General features: G+C 44.8%; 1 long non-coding RNA gene across 1 annotated transcript; it reads right to left on the bottom strand.

The window, feature by feature from the left end:
• Positions 1–3,170: 3,170 nt before the first annotated feature.
• On the bottom strand, positions 3,171–4,240 carry LOC141725304 (uncharacterized). The gene is made up of 3 exons (XR_012577167.1): positions 4,144–4,240; positions 3,967–4,030; positions 3,171–3,501 (listed from the first exon to the last, which is right to left on the bottom strand). It is a non-coding gene; the product is annotated as an uncharacterized LOC141725304 (long non-coding RNA).
• Between the last annotated feature and the right edge of the window lie 8,681 nt (positions 4,241–12,921).

The following is a 12,921-nucleotide window of genomic DNA, read 5'->3' as shown; positions in this document are numbered from 1 at the left end:
ACATGATGTTCAAAAGGGTACCAACAGTGAGGAGTAGCACTTGCATCTGGAGAAGTCCAGACACTCTCTCGCTTCTTTGCCTCAGAGTTGGGGTCAGCTCTTATCTGCTCTCTTACATTTGTAATGGCGATCCTCCTTTGCATGTTTACTGCCCAACTGACCTGTCACTTGGAAAAAATCCTTCCATGGGGAACACTCTTTCGTGACACAGCACATCCCCTTCCAAACACCCTGGGGACATTCTGATGGTTTTAAAACCAAACATCTTGGAAAACAGCAGTGCTCTCCCAATAAACAGCAGTGCAGTCAGGCCTCAGAAGGCAAACAAGCAAGGCAGGAGCTTGTGGGAGGAGATGGTAATAAATACAATAGTCAGCTTCTTAATCACTATCCCCAGTGCCTGATAACCATTACCTTGTTTCAGCTGCCCTCTGCATAACAGTGACAGGACAGCCTTCCACATTTGGAGGACTTTACCCAGCAAAATCTTCTCAGGGATGAACAAGCACTGATGTGTAAACACACCCAAGAACTTTTAAAGGTTGGAAAAGGAAAATCTCTTGTGCTGTGAGAGCCATCACACATGAGGCAGCCTGGGTACAGCAGCCTCCAGTCTGCAGCAGTTGCACTCAGCAGCCCCATCAGTCAGGAGGCTTTTTTGAGAGCAGGGGTGGACACAGCGAAAACCAGTCAGTCCTTACTCAGAACTCCTGCCTGCAGGGCACTCAAGCCAAAGCTGTCTTAATGTGCTTTTAAAAAAAGGCAAATGACAAGCAAGGCATCATTTCCTTCAAAGCCCAGCACTTCTCCACTGAGACATCCAGAGCTGCTATCATCAGCTGAAGGGGCAATAACTTCACCAGGAGGCAAGCTGGTTTATGAGGGGGAGGAGGAAGAGTTAAACCAAACTCATCAACCCGCCCAGTGCCATCAGGCAGCAGCTTTGAGCTCTGAGACACGACATCCCAGCAGCACGCCCAAGAGAGGATGTGTCCTAAAGGACACAGCTAATTCATCATCCCGCTCAGGAATCTCGGGCAGTTTCAGCTGCAGAGGCCTGACCTGCTTGGCAGCCAGCCGGCCGGCATCAGCTGCCTCCTGGAAAAGGGAAAGAAAAAATAAAAAGCTTTGAAACGACAGAGTGGGCAGAGGAATGGGGAGGAAGGGAAAGGAGGGAGTGTGGGGGGAGAAGTGGCCTTGCAGGCTCTGGTTGAGTAAGAGGCTAATTCCCCCCCCACTCCCTGACCGCGACTCCATCTAATTACCCTGTTTCCTCTGAGCTGATTGGAAAGTGGCCTTGTGTCTGGAAAAGGCAGTAAGCATCTTACATGCATCTGTTCCACCTAATCCCTAATAACTAGTGCCTGTGTGTTCCGGGAGAGGAGGAGGAGGAGGTGGGGGAGGACAGGCAGGGAAGGGCTGGGAAGGGTTTCCCATGTAGGCTGCCATGTGGCAGAGGGCAGGGCGGCCTTGTGGCCTGGGCTGGGGGCTTGCAGGGAACTAACATTGTTCCTCTTCCGCCTGTTTCACAATCTGGAGGCCCTTTCCTCCTTCCCCTTGCAATAATAACAAATTTTATTAAAAAAAAAAAAAGAGAGAGGCCTGTGGCTGGGAATAAGGACACATTTTGCTGAGCCTCGCTGCAGTTGGGATCTGTTTAAGCCACTCGTTTTCCCCTTGCCCTAATCCTGCATTATCCTTTAGGCATGACGTTCAATTCCTGAAGGGGGGTGGGAAGTGCTCTCCAGGGCCCTGCCTGGTTTGCCCAGGAATTTGGATTGCACTTTTTATGTGCAGCTCCAGGAAGGGGCAGAGGGACAATTACGCAGCCCTTTAGTAGCCAGGCAGGCACATTTTCAGTGAGCTCTTCCTAGTGGGAGCTAATTCAAACTCGAGGAGAGCACAAGGATAAACATCTCCATTTGCCAGTAAAAGGATTGTCACATCTGGAATTTACACAAGTTACGAGGAGCCAGGAGCCACTATTTCGTTTCACTTGCATGGCGTCATAAAGCATGTTAGCGCTTTAAAAGTGTTGCGGGGCAGATGGGTGCAGGACAAGGACAACAACTCCCACAGCCCTGCCATGCCCCCGCCCTCCCCTGCCGCCATCAGGGGACACCAGGCTCAGCCCTGCATCTTGCTCAACGCCCTCAACTTTGCTCCAGCCCCTGGGAAGGGAGGCTTTTGGCTCTAACGCTGCCAGCTGGCTTCTCTTCTCCACTTTATAGTCCCAGGAGGCTGGGAGAGGGACCCGCTGTGCCCCCTGCACACCTCACAGGGAGTGCCAGCCTTGCCCTCAGGCTCAGCCCACATGGAGGAGGACTCATCGACCGATCGCTTTAAACCAGTTTCAAAAAGGTTGGCTGTGCCTCTGTGGGCTGTTTATTTCCAAGAGCTTTCCACATTTATCCAGCCAGTTTTCCACTGTTTTTTCTTTTGGATTTTTGCAGTTGCAAGCTTTGGGCGCTCCTCCTTGCAAGAGCCTCCTCACTCATCTCTCAGCACACTAATGGTGCCAGAGGTGGTAACAGACCCTGTGGGCTGAATTCCCATAGGAAGCCCCTGTCCTCATCCCAACAAAAACACTGGGAAGTGTCCTGAAAAGAGCAATTGGTACAGGCATCCACAGACTAGACCCATCCCATCCAGTACCAGTGGACATAAAAATTAAGGGGAAGAAGATTAAGTCAATGGCCTTCTGACCTTTGGTACTTCTCATCTGCACACAGGCCTTAAGGATGAGTGAGGCAAAACCCAACAGCCCATATTTCCCAGTTTGTTTTTTCTGTCACTTTGTTGCATGGAGCAGTGGTTACCCAAGAAATGTGCTCCCTGCTGATTTTCATTAGGGACCATGCTACACTGGGTGGGAAAACCAAAACAAGCACAAATCTCTTGGCCCGCCATGCTGTTTGTGAAATACCATGCAGAGGTAAAGGCCTTCAGGTTACCATGTGGAAACCCAGCTGTGATTCACACCTCCTCCTCATCCTCACTCCAAGGAATGAAGATCTGCCTTGGGGAGGCTCACTTTACCCTGCAGAGGACTGGCAGCATCACTGCTCACTTTGCTGCTTGCTGGCAGGGCACAGTCTCAGCTTTTGTGAGTCATCCACCCAGCCCATGCAGTATGGGATCCGCAGCCTGGAGTCCCACCAGCACTCACAGGAGCCTGTTGGGGAGCAAACCTCATGCCAGGGACGGCTGCCCTGCAGTGGAATACACACCAGTAGCTGTGCAAAGGTGATGGGAGATGGGGAGAGCTGGCTGCCTCCTGTGAGCTCTCGTGACTGACCAGAAAAGTGAAGTGAAAGAGCACAGTGGGAAGCTGCAAGGTCACACTTTGCTTCTAGTGTTGTCCAGATCCTTCTGCAGAGCCTTTCTACCCTCCACATGCATAATTCATTCCAGGTTGCTCTAATTAAACTTAAAGTCCCTTGAGGTAAGTTGGTGCAACTTTCCCATGAGTGCAGGCTCCTGACACTGTAAGATTAGCAGCTGAAAGAAAAAAAAATAAAAAAAAACACTTTAAAGTGTCTTCAAAACCTCCATCTTTAGGTAACAGATAAGTGGCATAAACACTCAAAGTAATGTGCCCACAACCACAGGCAGTTTTCTGTTAATTCAGGCTGAAGTACTCCAAAAAGGGAGGTCACCTCCCTCCCAAGCTGCAAAGATGACTTCAGGGAGGAGCTGTGACCACAGGTGTCCCTGTAGCACACACTTGCCTGAATCTGTGAGGGCTGGCATGGAATATAAACAGTAGCAAGCAGATGGTGTTTTAGGAGGAGAAAACATCAAATTTATGGCCACAGGTTGTGCTTACAGTTACAACTGCAGTCTCACCACCTCCTCCTCAATATTCCTACCAGCCATGCCACAATGGCTCCAGGCCTCTGAACAACACCTTTTCCACAGCCTGGTCATTGCACCCCCATGAAAAAATAATCCAAACAGGCCAACCTGCTCCTCAGAAGACACACTGGCATGAACTCTGCTCCCCAGCTACATCTCCAAATGACAGGGGCTGCAGAGGGGGAAGAAGAAAGAAAATGTGGCTCAAACAGATTTCCTCTATTAAAGAGTCAGCACAGGAGGAGATTTACTTGCACCAGAGTGCAAAAGACTGCCAAAACTTACCTAGCATTTATTTGCAGAGCTGGGAGGAGAGCAGGGAAGTATGGCCACCTAGGCTGCCCTCAGTTAGTGCAGAGCAAGTTGAGGAGTGTGTCTCACAGTCCTGTGCTGTACATAGAGAATGTCAATCAGTCCCTCAATATCTTGTATTCTTTGAGATCCCTTTCAAAGCTTATTTAAGGGTATCTAAAACAGCATAGGTGTTTGCATGACAAATTCCACAAGCTGCATACACACACATGGTGTTTTTCAATAGTGCTAAAGAAATAAATTCACTCTATCCTGCTTCACGCTCTGCATATGGCACCATGCTCCCAGCCTAGAAGGAAATAAAACAATCACTATATTGTATGATATGGGTTACAATGAAGTGGCTGTTTTCTACTGTGCTTTCACCAAGGTCCAGTCTTTCCAGGATGAAACCTTCATATTTGGGAATACTGAGCAGATTTATTCTGACACCTGTTCTCTGGGAAAAGTCTGCAGCTTCTCAAAAATAGGTTGTGAATACAGCATCTTCATGGTCACAACCCACTGAAGTGCACTCATTATCACCCATCCCAGCTGAGCTAATTAATCCTCAATAGTAATGGCTTATTTTAATTGTCTGAACTCTGTTGAGGCAGGACCAAGTGTCCTTAACTCCTCTAATTCTAGGAGCTAGATTTTCAGCTCACTTCATGGCTTGTTTTTTTCTTTCACTCTTGCACTGTCTTTGCACTTAATCACATACCATAGATCACACCTTGGGAAAACCTGTATCTTCAGGCCCCTGTCCTGGCCCGGGAAAAAGCTGATTTTAAATGGAAGATGACCCTACTTTGAAGGTGTCCCTTCCACCCAAAATGTCTCTGAAATAAAGATATTATACTACTTGAGTGGGGATAAGCAGAGTCGAAGCTGCGTGAAGCTGGGCTGACCCAGAGCATGGCCAGGGCACTCGGCTCCCCTGGGAGGAGATGCCTGGCTGGGGACCAATGCCTGTCCAGAGATGGTCTCCTTGGGGGCTGCTGATACTCAGCAATGAGTATAAGATAATGTCACATGAATGGGCTTGGGGGCTGAGTGACCACTCCTGAAAATCTGAGCCAGAAGCACTCACCCAGGGCTAAGTGAGTGAACTGGCAGAAGCACAAGCTTTCATTCTCCTTCTTGCTGGATCTCTCCTTTAGCCACAGGCTCCATGGTAAAAACTTAGCTGCTGCAACTTTATTTAACAATTATGTCGCCATTAGAGTTCAGAAAGCACCTGCAGAATCCAGTTAACTTACCACACCAAAAAAATAAGAAAAAACAAGGTACTTCAGATGAAAAGATAAAATGATGACATTGTTTTCAAGAGTGAAGCCTTTACAGTTTATAATTAAATATAACCCTCTATTTGTGCTATTAACCAAACTTTATTGGAAGTCCTTGAGAACTTTACTTCATACACTTTAATGATAAAATGTAAATAAGGCATTTTTAAAGCAGGTAACAAACTTCTTTTGCAAACAACAGAAGGTATTTTGCCCACATCACCAATGTTACAGGTGATCCAACTGAGGGGTGGAGTGGACAGAAACTGTACAGTTTTCCCTTTTTATATGAACTTGTGTAAATCAGGAACAATTCAACTGGTCATTGAGCATAAGAGAAACACAGGGGTATGCTGTGGCTATAGCCTATTCAGCTATGGGTTTGTATTTAAATATTTTTACAGTGTCTTTTACATTGGTGCTTGGGGACTCCAAGTAGTCAGAGATGCAATTAGATAAAAGAGCCTATTTGACTTTTCATCCTTATTCCTTCCTGCCTTGCTTTTGTGGGTTTACAGCACAATCTTTCGACTAATTAAACACATTTGAATATTCCGTGGCGTGTGCAATGAATGTATAATTAGACTCAAGAGAAGGATTATGTGCTTTCGAGCTGACACTAACACTTCAGCATAAAGGTACCCCAGGCACCACTAAATGTAACCTATGAGCTCCTGCTAATAGCACGCTGCCTCTGATCTCCAGAGGATTATCTTACTCTGGAGCTCTTATAGGAGCTGTACACTGAAAGGGGCCTGAAACAGATACCCTGTAATTTACATCCCTGCTTAGTCCCTCGGTGAGGAAAGGCGGCCTTTGCTCCAAATTGTAAGTGTTTCTTTCCTTCTCTGCTTTTCAGGTCTGAAGTTAAGGCACGTGATCTTCAGGATGCAGAATGCTCTAAGAAACCTCTGGGTGTTTTCAGGGAAGAAAGTGTATTTTTTTTCCTTTTTTTTAAATTCATATTCAGTACTACTTTTTTCCCTATAAACACAGAGTAACCTCTTACATAAATTATACTTGACAAAACCCTATCTCTCTGCTCCAAAATTAAAGATATCTGCTGCTTTATCCTCACCAAGCACTACATCCTAGTGCTATTATTTACTATACCTCATAAATATCAGTCCTTTTCCTTTACTTGGCACTTTTCCCATCAATTTTACACTGCTGTGCTTTGTTTTTGTTGTTGTTTTTTAACAGAGGTTACCCTCCCAGCCACCACATGATAGTGATTTTTTTTTCCCCATTTTGTGGTTGGACCAGCTCAGACAACTAGATAAATATTGTGGGGAGCTGACCCTTAAATATCAGGTTTGCCTGTATTTTTTCAGAGAGATCTTTATTTCCTTAAGTTGTAGGTGGTCTCCTTAAGACAGCAGGGAGACAAACCTGGTGTAGTGAAAGGAGGGGAAAAAGAAGAAGCAGGAAAATCCCCTTAGGATATTTCCTGTGGTAAAACAGAGTAAAGAATATTTTCAGAAACAGTAAGAAATATTTTAGGGCAGCTCCAGAAAAATTCAAATCCAAATCTTCTGTGGGGTTCAGTGAACTCTGCACATTGTGCCTTTCCTCCAAAACCCGAAGCCAGGCAACTTGAACCTGATTTTGGAGTGAGTAATGGGGACCCTGGCATTTCTGTACCCCTTGGCAGTTGTGAAGAGGGTTGTGTGGGAAGATTATTCTTCAGAGTAAAGGTTAGTTAAACAAACAGTGGGCTAGCTACTGAAAATCAGCCCCTATCAACTATTGTCAGCTGCAGGTGCAGATGAGGGGCAAAGCTCCTTGACCAGCAGTATGGCTTTAGAGTAAGCAGTCTGCAAATTTCATCTTATCTGAAAAAGAAAATGATACCTGGACAGGCCAGAGATAACAGCAGGCGTGCAGCCTCGATGTCAGCAATACCTGTGGCATTACCCCTGGGTTAGCATGGCAAATCACACTGTGCCACTGCAGTTCTGTCACTTTTCCGTAGGGCCAGCCCCCTTAAAAATCTTCCTTCAGCAGGAGGCTGGCTTACATTTGTTGTTGTTGTTTACACTGCCAACAGGACGTGTCCTCTGCCGGCACTGAGGAGAACTGTATCAGAGAAGATGTAGGACCTGTGTCAGGGTACTTGATCCCTGGATTTCATCACATATTACTTCACTGCAACTGCTTTGCTTTGCCCCTTGCTCAACAGCAAAGAGGCACCCCGACTTCAGAGCTTTGTATCTGTGCCCAGAATTCAAGGCTGACATACCTCAACATTGAGAATAAAGTGAAAATCTCCTTTACTGTTCCAAGAGCATGCAGTTTGGAAAGATCAGGGATAAAGCAGATGCTCAGCTAGGGAGCACTGTGTGCTGGTCCCAGCTTATGGCGGCCAACTCCAAACAAAGCTGCTCCTCCCCCTGGGTAGTCAGGTTGGCCCCACTGATACCCTTCTGCAGCCCACCCCCAGCCATGGTGGAGCTGCTCCGTGCCACCCACTGTGCTCTGCTTGCGAGGCTTTCAGGGTTGCAGGTTCCTGACACAGGGCATCTCCTGGGACCCTTCTTCACTTCTCCCAAAGACCTTTCTGTTGGGAAGTAAACCCCAAAGTGTCTGCCTATTCACATGGAAATATACCACATATCTCAGTTGGAGCTGCTGAGGCAGATTGCTAAATTTAATTACCAGTTCCAAGGGCTGAGACAGTGAATGACAGGTCAATTCATGCAGTGAGCTAGCAAAGATTGCTGATAAGTGCTTTCTAATTGAAAGGATGATAAAACAACTATTAGTCACTGAGGAGCTTGAAGAATGAGTTAGTCCTGGGGTTTTTACACTATGAAGAGCAAGAAGTGCTAATCTCATCAGCACTCTGTTGTCATTTCCTACCAGACTAGTCACTCAAAAGATTCAGGAGGGATCATGAGTGACATTGCAGAGGGGTGACCAGTCACTGCTCCCTCAGTCCTATTAAGGACATTGAATAGAAATAATCATTAGCAACGTGGATAAAGTCTGTTGGACTCTGGAGAGCACCAAACATTTCTGTGAAGGGAAAAACCAAAGAACAAAAATAACCTCTTGCCCACAGCTCCCTAGGGAAACCAGTTGTGTGAACAGCACGATGTAGCCTTCACAGAGCACCTTTCTGCTGCATTAAGTGACACAACACTGGGTGCTGAAAAGGCAGGAAAACAGCAACCACCCATTAGCAGGAACCTCTGCTGCCTTGCTTCCACGCTGTGCAACCCTGGATAATTTTTTTCTGCTGCTTCTCTTTCCTTTCCTCCTCTTTTGCCAGTCTTTCTAGGCCAGGAGATGTTCAGAGTGAGACTGGCAGTGTACTTGCTCTGTGCCTAACACGAAGGGCTACAGCCCTGGCTTAAGGCTCTGGGTACTGCTGTCACACGGATAATCACCCAGGACACTTGCACACACCACATTGCTGAAATGGTAACCATATTAGAGGTGAGCTTGGGACATGGCCAGGTGACACAGGCCACAGGACACGTATAAAGTGAGGTTTGCCAAAGGCAAAAGGTCAAGGCATTTTTGCACCCTTAAGAAGCAGACCTCACTTTCTGCATTAGGATGTGCCTTACTTTCTCCTTTCTGCCCCACCAACATCCACACAGAGTTCTCACTACATGGTACTGGGTATTTGCAGTGGGAAGCCAAACATTTTCCAGGAGGTTGCAGCACTCCTAAAACTGTGTTTTCCATGTTTAGCTAGTGACAGATTTGCTGTCTCTCCATCAAAAATTGTGTAAATTCTTTCTACAAAGAAGACCATTATACATGGAAAAGAGTGTGCCTGGCTGTTGCATCTGACTAGATATTGACATGAGGGGAGAGAGACCATATTTACACTTACCAGTGTGTGAAAGTAATCCAGTGATGGCATGATAACTGTGCTTGCATTTATGGATTCAATGAGTTTCTAAATAATTCCAGATCCCTAAACTCTTGGAAGTGCAGATCAGTCTTGTTCAGCTCATTCTTGTACTCAGTATGCTTTGCCTCAACTCAAAAGCCCCTGGCTATGGACAGACACCTTCTTCATAGTCAGATGTGCAGGTAGGTATTTTGACAGAACTGCATGAGACAAGTCAGATCAGCAGCTCTGCCAGTAAAATATTAGAGATGTAACTTGCAAAAGAGGGACAGGGCAAAACATTCTTCCAGCAACTCTATCCAAAAGGTATATCAGCCAGGAGTATAGTGACTATAATATTATATTAACATTTAAACCAATGAAGGTCACCTTGGGCCACTCACACCACATCTCAGACTTGACCTCCATACACTCTCCATGGTATAATTATGTATCAAATATAGTTGTCCATATATAAGTATGCATCAAATATATATTGGTTTAGTTTATGTAGTCTCTAAGAGTGCTATCCCTGTTGCCCAGGCACCTATGTTGATATAAAACTTTACTGACTAAGTAAAATATATTCCTATAATACATTTATTTATGGATTTTTTTAAAATTTATTTGTTTGTACTTACATAAATATTTCTAACTTAGGGATAAGCTGTGCCACTCTACATCCATACAAACTACTATGTGTCCATTCTCACTGCAAGCTTTCATACTGGTGTTGGAAAAATGCACCTGCTGAATATAACCACCACAGTCCATGGCTGTGGTGGTTATAAAGCTTCAATATTCCTCCCAATAAAGGCTTCCCCGCCATTTTCACACATACTATGGAATAAAAGAAACATATCTCAATGCCACAGAAGCTTTTCTCCATCACTCCATGTTTTCATCATCAGTGAACATCTTTTGGATCAAAGATTGTTGTTTGACCCCAGAAAAAGGTTAACAATGTCAGCAGTGCTTCGGCAGTTGTACCACAAATCAGATCAGGCAACTGATCCCCCTTGTTTTTCTAAATAAAAACATATTTAATTTTTCAGGGTCTCTTGTTTTTTTTTTTTCTTGAAACACTTTTTAAAGCCAGCTGCAGCTGCATCCTCCATCTCCTCAAGCCACAGCCTGAATTAGCATCCATTTAAATTAATAAGACAGATATCCCAAGTTTTATGTTTCATGCTTACAGCCAAGCTGAGCAGATGTGATGCATGTTTACAAATGCAGAGACATTTTGGGAGTTGCCCTGTTTGATGTCTGGACTTGTTTTGTACACACTCCTCATATTGCTGAGTTCTTGGAGGAGGATCCTTCCATGGTGACTTTACTAAAAGAAATAAAATGAAACCTCCTTCTGTTTAAGTCAAAGAGAACTTGGCTTAAAGCTTTTTTTCTTCCTTTTTTTTTCCAGTTGCAAGATATCTCTTTAGCCGATATCTAACTGTGTCATCAGTAATTAGGCATGTAAAGGAAATCAATCTCAACAGGGATGTAAGATTCAAAACCTGCCAGTAAGCAGTAGATAACAACTCTTTTTAAGCACAAGCTCTTCAAAATTATGCTTATTAGTGGAACACAGTCTCTGAGTCAAACTCCCAGATAACCTAACAATAATTAATTTTGTTGGAAAGAATAAGCCTGAACTGTTGTGCTGACCATAGGAATACAAACCACTAACATAAAGCCTGGACAGGGTTCCTCTAGGCTGGGAAGTATGAGCAGCAGTGTGACAATTGTGAGGAGGGACAGCAAAGTAAAAAACAAAAATACCAACAAAACCCAAAAAAACCCTCCTAACAGAAATTTAGGCCTTACTGTCAGCCAGTAAGAAACTCTGTTCCCATTAGCCTGGAGATTCACAGTGTCCTGACCAGGTGCAAATCACAAGGACCACTTTGGGGGAATTTGTTTTCTCAAGCGATTGTTTGCATCAAAAAGTTTTCTCTGATAGTTACTGGAGCTAAGATTTCTCACCCAAGCAGACAGGAAAACAAGGCAAAGCATGGATATTTTGTGATCATACATGTACTTCCATATCTCTGTACACACACAATCACATGCAAATGCTGAGAAGGTCAAATGTGGAGCTGAAAAGAGGCAGTGTCCCTTCTCTGGTTAAATGTCTGCACACATAACATCAGGTTCAAACACTGAGGTGATGTAAATTGGAAATGCTTTGTATAAGTCGGTAGGGTTAGGCCATTTGATGTTCATCCAAAATATCTTCTCTAAGTATATAGGCAGGCCATGCCCTAAATCTGAGCAGATCCCCTGGGTCAGAGGTAATTTACAAATAATCAATTTTACTCTTTTTTTCCTTCCACCTGGAGCTTATTAATCCATAAAATTTGGGAAACAATGAAAACCCACTGCAGTGTATTATTAGATTTTGAAAAGTCCTGCATTCAACAGTTGGAGTTGGAGTTGCTTCCAGGAGTTAGATTAACTAAGTTGCTCTAGCAACACAATTCTTGAGATGCAGTCAGCAAACCAAGACTATAAAAACAAAGAACCCACAAATCAAGCCCACAAGGACAGGCAGCTAGTTCCATTGCTTCTGACAGCAAGGTAGTTTAAGCCCTGCTTTCCTTTGGCCATGTGTGTCCTTAGTGATTTTGAAACTGGGAAGGACCTATTAGATATGTTGAATTGGGGTACTGCCAGTAGCTATTGCTTTCAAGACCTTTACACAGTGAGATGGGAAGAATGTGTCCATGAAATAGATACTGGAGCCTGTGTGTTTGTGCATGTGTGCGTCAACTTCAGAAGGAAAAAGGCCTGAATGAGTTAGATCTGTAAACTTAGCTCCCTTTGGGAAAACTTCTCCTCCAGAAACCTTCTACTTTTTCAGAAAACACACATTCTTATTATTCCAGCTCTCACATATATTTTATAATTCTGACATACAGTGAGATCAGTGTCTACATTGGCATGAAGGACTCCTGCAATTATGGCACAGATGAGGAATAAAATATCAAGACTGCTGCACAGATACACAAACTGATGTATAGGAAGGTTTAACATTCTGTTTAACATTCACAAATAAGAGTGTAGGTATACCCAGATACATGTCTATTTGCTTTTATAGTTTTTACTTAATGACTTTATTTAGTCAAAATTCTTCTATATCACAGAAAGAGGCACTTGGAAGACACTTGGAAGTTGAAAGGATGTGACAACACTTTGCCTGTTTCCATCTTGCATCCATACCCTGTGATTTCAATTCCACCTCCACATTGGGCTGAAGTGGAAGATAAACCAGCTGCCACTCCAGAGCATCACTCTGATAGGGAGGCAAAGACATTCGTGGATGGAGAGCAGCTCAGAGGACACAAACTGACCACTGGTCACGCTGCATTGCTTGCTGCACCTCTTGACTCCGTGCCACTTCCAGACGTGCCTTGTAGCAGGCTCCATGAGCCCTTTTATCAGCCCTGACCCCCAGGAATTGCCTGTCTTTGGATTTTAGAGCTCCCTGCTCACACCACAGCTGGTAATGGAAGCAGCCAGGCATCTGGAACAATTGACAAGTCCCCATTGCCCTCCCACAGAGTGGGTTGTGCCTTCCCATCCATTTGCACTCTGGACCAGGAGCGTGGGAGGGGACACAGGTCCTTCCCCACATGG

The sequence above is a fragment of the Zonotrichia albicollis genome, chromosome 1 (assembly GCF_047830755.1).
Source record: "Zonotrichia albicollis isolate bZonAlb1 chromosome 1, bZonAlb1.hap1, whole genome shotgun sequence".
NCBI classification, from domain to species: domain Eukaryota; kingdom Metazoa; phylum Chordata; class Aves; order Passeriformes; family Passerellidae; genus Zonotrichia; species Zonotrichia albicollis.
Note: the sequence above shows the minus strand (reverse complement) of the source record. Positions and strands in the feature narration are given on the sequence as shown.